Source organism: Otolemur garnettii, unplaced genomic scaffold (genome assembly GCF_000181295.1).
Source record: "Otolemur garnettii isolate 467f Iridium unplaced genomic scaffold, OtoGar3 scaffold00106, whole genome shotgun sequence".
NCBI classification, from domain to species: domain Eukaryota; kingdom Metazoa; phylum Chordata; class Mammalia; order Primates; family Galagidae; genus Otolemur; species Otolemur garnettii.
In genome coordinates this window covers 4,988,765-4,999,611 of record NW_003852501.1, presented here as the reverse complement: position 1 = coordinate 4,999,611, position 10,847 = coordinate 4,988,765, and the positions used below count along the sequence as shown (strand labels likewise).

The following is a 10,847-nucleotide window of genomic DNA, read 5'->3' as shown; positions in this document are numbered from 1 at the left end:
GAGAGAATCATATGGTCTTTGTTTTTTATTTTGTTTATGTGATGTATTATATTTATAGATTTACGTATATTGAACCATCCTTGAGAACCTGGGATAAAACCAGCTTGGTCATGCTGTATAATTTGTTTGCTATATTGCTGGATTCTGTTTGCTAGGATCTTATTGAATATTTTTGCATCTACATTCGTTAAAGATATTGGTCTATAATTTTCTTTTCTTGTTGGGTCTTTTCCTGGTTCAGGGATCAGGAAGATATTTGCTTCATTAAATGTGTTAGGAACTATTCCTTCTTTTTCTGTGCTTTGGAAAAGGTTATGTAATATAGGTACTAGTTCCCCTTTAAAGGTTTGGTAGAATTCCAATGTGAAGCTGTCTAGTTCTGGACTCTTTTTTCTGGGAGATTTTGTATAATTGATGCTATTTCAGTACTTGACATAGGTCTGATCAACATTTCTAATTCTTTCTGGGTAAGTCTAGGAAGGTGGCATGCTTCCAAGTATTGGTCAATTTCTTTCAGATTTTTGTATTTCTGAGAATAGAGCTTTTTGTAGTATTCATTAAGAAATTTTTGAATTTCTGAGGTGTCTGTTGTAATTTCACCTTTGTCATTTCCGATTGATGAAATTAGGGATTTTAATTTTCTGTTTCTGGTTAGCCTAGCCAAGGGTTTATCATTTTGTTAAACTTTTCAAAAAACCAACTTTTTGATTCATTGCTCTTTTGAGTAATTCTTTTGTTTTCTATTTCATTTAATTCAGCTCTAATTTTGGTTATTTCTTTTCTTCTGCTAGGTTTGGGGTTGGAGTGTTCTTCATTTTCCAGTTGCTTGAGACGTCCCATTAAGTTGTTGATGTCCTCTCTTTCTGTTCCCTTAAGGAAGGCTTGCAGCACTATAAATTTCTCTCTTAGGATTGCCTTTGCAGTATCCCAGAGGTTCTGATAATTTGTATGTTCATTATCATTCTGTTCCTAAAACTTGGTAATTTCCTTCTTAACCTCATCTTTGACCCAGCTGTCTTTCCAAATAAAATTATTTAGTATCCATGTCTTTGTATGAGTATGCAGGTTCCTGTTATTGGTGAGTTCAATTTTTATTCTGTGATGATCTGAGGAAATACAAGGAATAATTTCTATTCTTTGAATTTGCTGAGGGTAACCTTGTGACCTAAGATGTGATCAATTTTGGAGGATGTTCCATGGGCTGATGAAAAGAATGTGTATTCAATTTTGTTAGGATGAAATGTTCTGTAGATGTTATTAAATTCAATTGTTGTATGGTGAAATTTAAGTCCATATTTTCTTCACTTAGTTTCTTCTGGGAGGATCTATCCACCACTGCCAAAGAGGTGTTAAAATCTCCAACTATTATGATGCTGGAAGATATCAAATTGTTCATGTCTGTTAGAATCTTGCTATAAATTGAGGAGCATTTTGGTTGGGTACACAAATATTAATAATTGATATCTCATCATGTTGAGTATTTCCCTTAATAAATATGAAGTGACCATCCTTGTCTTTCCTTACTTTTGTTGGTTTAAAGCCTAATGTATCTGTGAATAAAATTGTAACCCCTGCTTTTTTTTATTTTCTATTTGCCTGGATTATAGTTGTCCATTCCTTCACCCTGTGTCTATATTTTTCCTTTAATATAAGATGAGATTCTTGTATACAGCTGATATCTGGCCTGAGTTTTTGTATCCAGTCAGCCAACCTGTGTAGCAGACAATTTAAGCAATTCATGTTAATTGAGAGTATTGATAAGCCTGGTAATATTTTGGGTGTCAAGTTTTTCAAAAGACCAGTGGAGGTTTTTAATCCTTTTGTCACTGTGGAACTTGGGTTTTGATCAATAATTACTGAATGAGTTTACTTTGGTGGTAGAGCATTGTGGTGGTCATTATGGAGAACGGTTCTGAGAATATCTTGAAGAGGTCATTTAGTTATTACTTCTTCATTGTGTGACTGTCATTATTTGATGACTTCTCCATCATAAATGAAACTCAGTTTGGCTGGATACAGGATCCTGGGCTGAAAGTTGTTTTCTTTTAAGAGATTAAAGGTTGATGACCATTCTCTTATGGCTTGAAAAGTTTCAGCAGAAAGATCTGCAGTCATTCTAATATTCTTCAACTTGTAGGTTATGATTTTCTTATGTCTGGCTGCTTGCAGGATTTTCTCTTTCATATTAACTTTGGCAAAGTTAATTCCAGTGTGTCTAGGGAATGCTTTATTTGGACTGAATCATACTGGGGTTCTGAAACTGTCTGCTACCTGAATCTCTTGCCATGTTTGGAAAGTTTTCCTCTAAAATCTCTTGGAGTAGAGGATCTGTGCCTTACAGATCATTCTCATCACCTTCAGGAATTCCAATAAGGCAAATGTTTGCTTTTTTGGAGTGGTTCCATAACTCTCTCAGGGAATGATCCATCTTTGCTCTCCATTTCTCTTCATCTTTGAGCATTTGGGAGCATTCAAAAGCTTTGTCTTCAATGTCCAAGATCCTTTCTTCTGCCTGCTCCATCCTACTGCTGAGGGATTCTACAGTATTTCTTAGGTCTTTGAGGGTGCAAATGCTTACTTTGTCAGAATCTTTGGTGATTTTTATCTTTGAATTCATTGAATTCTTGAGCCAACTTTTGAATTATTCCTTGAACTTCTAATTCCAATTTTACTTCAATTTTGTTAATCTTATTTGGTATCCACATTCTGAACCCAATTTTTGACATCTCAGCCATTTCTTTATTAATAGGATCTTCTGTTGCATCTCCTTTGTCATACCTTGGGGGAATTTATCTACTCTGGTTACTCATGTTGCCTGAGTTTTTCTGCTGATTCCACTCCATGGTTATTTTTTTTTTTTTTTACCATTTTTTAATAGAGTCTGATAAGGTGGAATTAAATTGAGGGGTCTTGGAGATGTAATTAATTATCCCTTTACCAGAATGCTGGGACTGGTGACTGCGGCTTTTCCCCTATGGCTTTACTAACTTCCCATTCAGGTCTATAGGCTGAGACTCTGGGGATCCACTTGGTATGATGGGGCTAGGTAGGTCTGTCTTATACTTAGCTACGCTCTGACCAATCATAATGGATCAGTGTCTTTGGGTTGAAATCTCAGCTGTGGAGGAATACAAGCAATTGAGACACCCAGCCCCTCACTGGCAATAACTGAGAGAGGAGAATCAGACCCTCCCTCTACAACACAACCGGGATATAACCTTGGAGAGTCCCCAGATGATCAGCCCAGATCAAGAGTTCCAAACCAATTGTCCTGGTCAGACACAGATCAAGTGAGAGAGTTCAAAAGATCTCTAGCAACTGGACAGTAGGGGTCTACAGGCAGCTCAAGTATGACTTGCTCTGGTGGTCTGTGGAGCCAGAAAGATCTGCCCAGCCAAAGAATTATTTCAGGAGAGCTGGTGCCTCTTTTCCCACTTTGTATCTCCATCACCCCCAGTCACTGGTTACCACAGAGGGCTGTAGCCCAGCTCTTTATAATACTCAAGTACACCGGGGATTTGCACCTAAGTTGAAGAGGAGACAATGCCTCCCTGACCGGCCTGTCTCACTGTGTGACCTGCAGGTGGGAGGAGTTCAGGCCTGATTCCCTCCAGTGATCATTGGAAACTGGGAAGTGTTCCACTTGCGTCTGTACCCAGCTGGGGGTTACCATGGAGGAGTGTGGTTCTCTCCCTCAGAGACCATGCCTCTGTCTTGGCCACACTCCACCTCTGGACCTTCCCTCTGTGTTCCACAGAATTGGGCATGTGTCTCTCCCAAATTTGACCCCAGTGGGAGGGACTGTGGATCTGCCACCATTGTCAGGGGTGGTGCTGCTGATCTTGGGTACTGCTTTACACAGGTGGCAGGAGCTGGGTGGGGAGCTGGAGGGCATTGCCACCAGCCACGTGGGTCACAGATGCCGGGAAGCCAGAGGGCAGAGCCACCAACCACTGGCCACAGGTTGCAGGAGCCAGGCTGGGAACCAGAGGGTGGAGCTGCCAAATGCCAGCAGTAGGAGCTGGGTGGTGCACTGTGGGTAGCAGAAGTGGGTGGGGTGCCTTCAGGCACTGCTGGGGTCCCAGTGGTTGCTGGCATGGGTCCCAATATGCTCTTTCCAACATGGGGCAAGCCTCTCTCCCCTTGTGACTCCTTGCCTCTATTAAAGTTATAGTTTCAGCACAACTGCCCCGCAGCTTATGAGATGTCCTGTCCTAGCAAAAATCTGCCAGACACTTTGGATTCTGCAGGGGGTGGTCTTCCAGACTGCCAAGAGAGGGGAAAAGGGTGATTGAGAATTCAGGAAGGTAGAGAGAATATTAGTTCAACTTTTGTCCCAGGCAAGAAACTGCCTGGGCTTACAGAGGTATCACTCAGGAGTGGGAGTCCTGGCCCTCAGTTGTTCTCTCCCCTTTGGTGAAACAAAAAGTCCTGTGTTCACTACTGGCCTCAAGCCACTCTCATTGCAGGGGTGGGGGAAGTATTCCCATCCTCTTTGGGATGGGTTTTGTACCTGAAATTTGTTTCCTTGCAGTCCCAGCTTGTCTTAGCAAGGATGATGCTAACCTAGCAATCCTCTCCCTCAGCTCAGCTCCTGATATTCCACTTCATTGGGTTGCTTTTGGCCATTATTTCCCCCACTGGATGGGAGCCTCTGCTGAAAGCTGACTTCAGTTGGCCATATTGCCTCTTCCACCTACTACTGTTATCATTATTATTATTATTATTATTTTGAGACAGAGTCTCACTATATCACCCTTGGTAGAGTGCTATGGCGTCACAGCTCACAGCAATCTCAAACTCTTGGGCTTAAGTGATTCTCTTGACTCACCCTCTCAAGTAGCTGGGACTACAGGTACCTGTCACAATGCCCAGCTATTTTTTTGCCGCAGTTGTTTAGTTGGCCCGGGCTGGGTTTGAACTTGCCACCCTCAGTGTTTGTGGCTGGTGCTATAACCACTGTACTGTGGGCACTGAGCCAAGGCATATTACTTTTTTAAATTTGGAGTTATCTATACTTCACAGCCAGGTCTAAAATTTAATAATATAGGTATTTTCTAAAGTCTTGCAGATGCTTCTTCTGAAAGTTCATTCCACACTGCTACCCAGTATGATCATGCTCCTATTACTTGATTTTTCAGGTTAAGGTGTTATATACAAATTCTCTGCTACAGAAGATGAGAGTTAAACTGGCTTACATAATTCTTCCCTATCACAATACACCCAAACCACCTTCCCCAGACTTCATCATAATACAGTTGAGATTACAGGGTTCTGGTAAATAAACATTTAATGTTTACCATTACAAGCATGTAAATACTTTTCAGAGGTGACCAGAGAAACAGGGATATCTAAAACAAGGAAATGAGCAGCCTGGTGAAGAAGAGAAACTCCAGGATGACAGCCACGTTATCTGGAGATAGCAGCCTGGTGAAGAAGAGAAACTCCAGAATGACAGCCACACAGGCCTAGAGAGCAACATGTCTAGACTGGAGGAAAACGGGGACTTAGAGAAAAAGTATCATAAGGGGGCAGGAGTGAGAAGGGTCACTTGAGGTGTGTGGCTATATAGTGAGACAACATACTTAATAGCTTGAATCTGAAATCATGATACGGGCACAGGAAAGCAAGCACAAAACAAAGTAATTATTAACTCCAGGGAGAAAGTGTTACAGGAAAGGACGTAAAATCCAAGTGTTCGATGTCCTACTTCCTGGATTCCATCTCTTCCCCCTCTCATTTTTAGGAGTTTTAATGTACAGGAGGTAAATTTTCTGAGATCTTGCATGTTTCTTGTCTAATATCACTGGCTATTCCTTCCCAGTTTTCTTCGTCACTCACTTTGTCTTGACCTTTAATTATTGCAGCTCCCCAGGACTCATTCTGATCTACACTTACTCCTTAAGTGATCTTACTTCCCTTTGCTTCAAAACTCCTAAATTTATAGCTTTAGCTCTGATTCCTCTCTGCATTATCTGCTCAGTCAAAGCCTCCTGCTATATATTCAGGTACCTCAAGTCTGACATGGCCAAAGCATAACTGAGCTCTTCACTACCCACCAGCTCCATCAACCTGTTTCTCTCCATCCTTCCCCATCTCAGAAAACACCACCATTCACCCAGCTGTTTAAACCAAAAGCAAAGAATTCACCTTGACTCTTCACGTCTCACTCCATTTAGTCTGATTTTATGTTCTATTGGCTATAACATAAATTGTCTCCAAAATCAACTGCTCTTCCCCACCTCCAAGACTATCACCCTAATCTAACTCATCATCTTTTTCTGATTTCATCTCCCTCTACTCCCTCCAATACACTACCCACAAACCACAGGTCTTCCCTCTGGTGCTCCAAAATGGAAGCTTGTCCTAACTTTGGGACCAGAGTATATCTCTGCCTGGGACGCTTTTCTCCAAGATCCTTTCATGCCAAACTCTTTCTCATTATTCGAGTTTCTGTTCAGTTATCACCTCTACTGAGAGGCCTTCACATACACACTTACACGTGGCCACTCCCTATACTATTTCCTGTCTATTCAGTGCCTTATACTATCTAAAGTCACTATTTTATACTTGTTTGTTTGTCCCTCCTATTAGAATTTAAGTTTAAACTCTGTGTTGCTCATTGTTGCTTCTTTAGTACCAAAAAGAGTAACAGGTATGTACTCAACTTTTTAATTGACTAAATGAGCAAATGTGTGAATAAGCAGAAAAAATACATGCAAAAAATGTATCAAAATATATCATCAATATCATCAGCTTTAAAGACAAAAAACCTGTTTTCTTCAGAATCTAAATGATTTTGTTTCTAGCATTTTTTATCTTAGAAACTAACTTTATTTAAATAATAAATTTAATGTAGTATCATAATGGACATTACCAAACAATTAAAAAATTAGTTCATCGGCTTCATTTTATTAAATAGCATTTGTTACATCTGGCTGCTATCAGCTGCTCTTGTATTCCCTAAATAAGTATCATTATCTTATTTTGGGAAGACATTAACATTACAATTTAATTTTTTGCTTTTGAGTCATGAGGAATAAAGATATTAAATAAATTTATATCTAAATGTTAGAGGGACTAATCCAATTCTATCTCTGTTCAGTTTTGTAGCCTATGGCTTTTTAGTTTTGTTTTAAAATCTACCAGTAGGATGTGATCCCCCTTTTCTTAGCTGTGAAGTTTTGGGTGGCTACTCTCAGTCACTAAGGAACAGTAGATAACCTTACCATGGACTTTTAGATGCTCTGTGATCTAGAGATTCCTAAGATCCGGATTTGAATAGTTGGACTTCTGTTCCTGATACCAGCACACCAGAGAACAAGTAATTTTAAAATAATTTTTAAATGGAAAACATAGAATCTATAAAAATATAGCTTGGAAGGACATTGTTTTAGCACAACTATACATATAACATAGTCTTATAGTGACAGTTATAATAAGGCTTAAGTGTTTACCATCAAGAACTATGTGCAAAACAAAAATAAATGCACATTTTCTCGTTAAAATTTAAATAAGATATTTTAGATAGGACACGTGAGGTTCCTAATCAGATAAAGTTGCTTTTCTATAGAGAAGATAAAGCTACAGCTCAATTATATCACTTATACATGTTAAAGAAGAATTTAGGTTGTTTACATCCTAAATAGAGTATTTTCCTCATTATGCCATTGTGAGTATAATACATCAGTCACTATGAAAGTTTTAAGACAGACTGGGTTATGATTCATAATTTCACTTCTATGAAACATAGTCAATAGTGTCTTTTCTGATAGTGTCTTCATCTGTGTAAGTTTCAAGGTGCTTGACTTATCCATGTTGCTGGGAGGGCTTCATTTGTTTCAGTCTGCATGGATTTCATATTTCCTTTTTTTTTTGTTTTGTTTTTTTAGAGCTGTCAACAGAACTTTCTTCACTGGGAATTGTGCTAGATGGACCAGTTAGGGAGCTGCAAGCCTGTGGGCCCCAGCCCCTTTTGTGGCCCCTAGTGAAATGTGCAGTCTGCCCACCCCAATGCTAGCCAGAGACAGAAGAAGAATGCCACTTTTAGGGAGTGAAAGAGGGAACAAGTAGAAGTCTGGTTATCCCTCCTGAAGTTTCCAGTGAGCTGGAATGCTAGAGAGCATATGGTCCCAAAGCCAGGTGAAGCTGTACCCTCCCAGAGGTAAACTCCCGATCGCAGCTTACGGATCAGGTTGAGAGGCAGCCTCATAAGAACAGGACAGTGGAGATGGCTCTAAGGGCACCTGAGAGATATTACTCCCAAAGCTTACCAGGGCACAGGGGCTCTGGTTGAACATAAGTGCTCAAAATCACTCCAAGGCCCTTGAGTTGCCAAAACACCCAAACAACACTGATGTGCTGTAGCTGCAGAAACTGGGGAGGAAGTGAGGAGGCAGAAGAAACCACAAATCCCCAACAACAACAAGAACATCAAAAGAACCAAGGAGGGGTAGCCCCAAAGGCTGCCATCTGGGTGGGCCCTAGGCAGGCAGAGGACAGACCACAATCGACAGACCACAATCAACAGACTCAGGGACCTGGCATAGTGACACACTCACCACCTTCAGCTTCAGAGGGACCCACTGGGGAAGCAGAAGCTATGTTAGATCATAGTCTTCCAGAGTATCCCATCTCAAATCTTGGATGTATGGCTTGGAGGCTTGGGGTGACAGCCACGGGAGTCAGAGGGGATTCAGGTCACGACCCAGAGATGAAGTGGTAATGTTGTCCTAGTGTGGGTATCTGCGTGGAGCATGAAGTGGTGGGCAGGCAGGGAAGGAGTCTCCAGAGGTAGACATTGAGGGTCCACAGGATGCCCTGGCACACAGTGGACAGTTGCACTGGTAGATGGGATGGTGCATCAGGATTTCAGTCCAGGCCTGGCCAGGACACAGGTGCTGGCAGGGTGGAAGCAGCACCTTCTTGTTCAGTCCTAGAAGATGACACATTTCCTCTGCTCCTCTTGCTCCTTCAGCCACTTCCATGGTCCTGTGGCCTGCAGGGTCCTCCTCACTGAGCCTCTCCTGGCTCTTGGCAGGTGTTGCTCTGAAGGTCCTGCTCTACTCCTCTTCTGCCTCTGGTCTGGGCCCTGCTTCAAGAAAAGTGTCCTGTCTCTGGGCCCTGCCTGAGAATACCTAGGGTCATCCTGGGGGCCTCCAGGTATCCCTAGGCTATTTGGTCAGCTTGCTAGTTGCAGTCTGTATCTCCAGACTTGGTTCCAGGCCTCAAAGCCAAGTACTAGGTGAGATAGTCCCAAGATAACCTCTCAGAGATGATGGGTGGATGGCGGGGCATGGAGATGGATAAGTGCCCAGGTGACCACCCTCTCAGTGAAGTCAGATTCCCCACAGTCACTGTTCCTGCCAGCACACAAGCTAGCAACACCAGGTCAGCGAGACTGACTGGCACAAAGCTGGCCAGGAGGTGGGCAGCTGAGGCTGTCAGCTCCAGTGCTAGTTGGCAGGCGGTCCAAAGGACAGCTAGAAATACAGGCGAGGAATGCAGTGACCACATCTGTCATCCTCCACAGAGGCCCCATCACTGCATCCCATAGGGCCAGCACCTGGGAGAAGAGGTTCTGCAAGTCGATAAGGCAGATGTTGGCCAGGCTGTTGACCACATAAGCCACTAGGCTCATGACAATGGCACAGGCATCACAAGCTTGGAGCAGCAAAGCACTAAGGACAGGTGGTGCAGTATATCCCTGTCGGCAGTGCCCCCGTCCCCCCTCCCCGAGGCCAGGTGCCCTGGGAGCTGTAGGCTCTCCAGGCCAGAGCAGCAGCTATGGAGCAGGAAACACAGGCCCACAAACCCCCAAAGGTGAACTGGACCCTAGCTTCCATCAAGCTCAGAAATGAAAGCAGGACTCCCTGGCCCAAGTGTAGGAGGCTGGTCAGTACTGTATGTGGCAGATTGTAGATCAAGGTCAGAAACCAGACCACAGAAGCCAGGAGGGAAGACACCAGCAGGAAGCTGAGGTCTCATGGTCAGAGTCGGCACACCCCGCCCCAGGCCCACCCCACGGACCACAAGTTGCACTGTCTCCCAGACAGAATATGGGGATCAGGCCAAAAGGAAGTCTGACTCCTTGGTTGAGGGGGTGGACAAGGTTTTCAATATTTGGGAGGGGGGTCAGGAATCAATTTGGAAGGGAAGTGAGCAGTCTTCAACTGAATGGAAACCCAGAATCTGAGGAAGAAGTGGGTCAGGTCAGAGGGGCATGAAGTCTTAGCAGAAGGAAAGGGTCAGGCATTGGTTCCCGAGTCCCAGTTCTAAGGGCGAGCTGTTTCGGAGGGCAGAGGCCAAACATACCTAAAGCGAAGGTGAGCCCGGGCTGCAGCAGGGACCTCCGGTGTCGTCCCAGGTGTGGTGTATCACGCGTGGCCAGGCAATGGTCAGGCCGGGAGGAGACAGAAACCATTGGCCTGGGATTCGGCCAGGCCGGCAGGGCGAGGCAGGCTGGGTGCAGGCTCTTGGTCCAGCTATGCCGGTGTCCCTGACCCAACTGGCCTGTCCTTCTGCTTGCAGCTCTTTGCTCCCAAAGGGGGCATAAATCTTACGTTTCTTGATTCTTGTATAACTCAAACTTTTCGTAATGATCCATGTATGCAATTCCTTAAATTTTCACGGATCTCTTTTTACTAATGCGGAAAACTCAATAATACTTACAATAGGCTTTTACTGTTACATAAGTTCTGTGCATATGTATGTGCATGTCTGTGTGTGTAGTTCAGCTTGGAGAAGAAAAGGAAAAGGAAGTGTGAGGCCGCCAGGTACAGCATGGACAATATGCACATAATACTTCACATAGTGTGGAGGTTCTGCTTCTTACACTTAGTCTGCAC

The 10,847-nt window shown here is 43.2% G+C and overlaps 1 pseudogene; it reads right to left on the bottom strand.

Moving 5' to 3' along the window:
- Window positions 1-8,700: 8,700 nt before the first annotated feature.
- Window positions 8,701-10,423, bottom strand: LOC100946960 (annotated as a pseudogene).
- Window positions 10,424-10,847: the final 424 nt, after the last annotated feature.